The 1,534-nt window shown below is 33.8% G+C and overlaps 1 protein-coding gene across 1 annotated transcript in view; it reads right to left on the bottom strand.

Annotated features, from left to right (window-relative positions):
* Positions 1 to 1,487: 1,487 nt before the first annotated feature.
* Positions 1,488 to 1,534, bottom strand: part of LOC148846512 (ATP synthase small subunit 6, mitochondrial-like) — a 777-nt gene continuing 730 nt past the window's right edge. The window contains exon 2 of the mRNA XM_088952774.1: positions 1,488 to 1,534. This exon is cut by the window's right edge and continues 423 nt beyond it. The gene's annotated coding sequence lies outside the window, so the exon portion shown is untranslated.

Genomic DNA, 1,534 nt, shown 5'->3' on the forward strand with positions numbered 1-1,534 from the left:
AATAAAAAATGTTGACAAAGGTCGGGCTGATCTGACCTTCAAAAGGTATGTTGGTTGATGTTATAATTGAACATTTGAACTGATAACTACCACAGGCACAGTTGTCAAAGTGATCAATACTTCGTTAATTTTAGCTTGTTTCTCTATCCTTTTTTATAGGTACCTTATTTCCCCAGTTGAAGTAATGACTACAGAACATTACAAGTCAATCTAAAACGAATAAATTAAACATTAAAAGTAGAATAAAACAACGTTACATAGTTTATAATCAAACTAAGGGTGGGAACCTTATTTTTTAAGCTTGAAGATGTGAGAAAAGCATCTATGCATTTACATGTGTGATAAATAAACAATCAAAGGAACAAGTAACTATGTTGACTGCAGCAAATACATAAAGGAATGCATGCTCATGTGTGTAGTATGCGAAGAGAGACAGAAGAGAGATCCCAATTGAAAAGATAGGGGTGAGTGATTAAAGAGAAAAAGAGGGAAAAAAAGTGCAAATATAGGACTGACTGACAGAGAGAAGCAGATGATGCTCTATTTTTATTAAAATAGAGCTGCATTACACAATATGATATAGCTGCACTACACCTAAAATTTGTAAACCCCCATTGTAAAAACGCAAAAGCAAGGTGCAAGATGACCCTAAAAATGGCTTATAACCTGGGTTCCAACATGATAAAAATGATAACCATCAAGGTGCAAGAAAACCCCCTAAAAAGCCTTGTTACCTAGGTGCCACTGCCACCTTGACAAAATTGATTGATACTAGCAATATTTTCTATAGCCATGAAAGAAGTTTCATCGAAATGGTCCTCCAATCTCAGGTAGCATACAACATAATTTCAATAGATGCTTGCTGGGAAATCCAGGTAAATCCTTTTTCTTTACCCTACCCCCATTCCCCAGAATATGCAATGTAGCTGTTACACTCATGTGCATGGTGCGAAAAGATGCAGTATCACTTACAGAACAATGCAATCAAATAAAAAGCAGTTCCAAGAAGCACACATTCTGTTCTATATATACGAGTTAGAATACCTCAACAAAACCTTTTAGTTCCACTGGCCTGCTTACCATCACTTGCATCCAGTGTTAAACTACTGAACTAACAAAGTAATTAGTTTTCTTCAATAAATTTCATTTGCATATTGTTATATCATGTAGCACTGGTCCACCATCAAAGACCACGTTAACTTATTTACTTCAATACATTCATTTTTTATTGGAACTGGCGTTTCACTACATAATAAAACAAAGAGAAAATTGTCACCACCAATAAATGCAACAAAAAGAAGCAATCCAACAAAGAGAGAAAGAAGTGACTACCAAGGTTCAAAATTCAAATGTATTATTTCATAGCAAAATGAGACATTTAATGCAAAAAAAAAAAAGAAAGAAAGAAAAACATATCTAACTAGTATGAATGGAAGCGTTCTTTAACAGCACTACTTGTTACTTTTTAGTTTTTACCAAAATAAAACATTGAGTGAAAAACAAACACCATCATCATGTCCACATTATAATAATC

The sequence above is a fragment of the Nelumbo lutea genome, chromosome 7 (assembly GCF_056320005.1).
Source record: "Nelumbo lutea isolate HS-2025 chromosome 7, American lotus-T2T, whole genome shotgun sequence".
NCBI lineage: Eukaryota > Viridiplantae > Streptophyta > Magnoliopsida > Proteales > Nelumbonaceae > Nelumbo > Nelumbo lutea.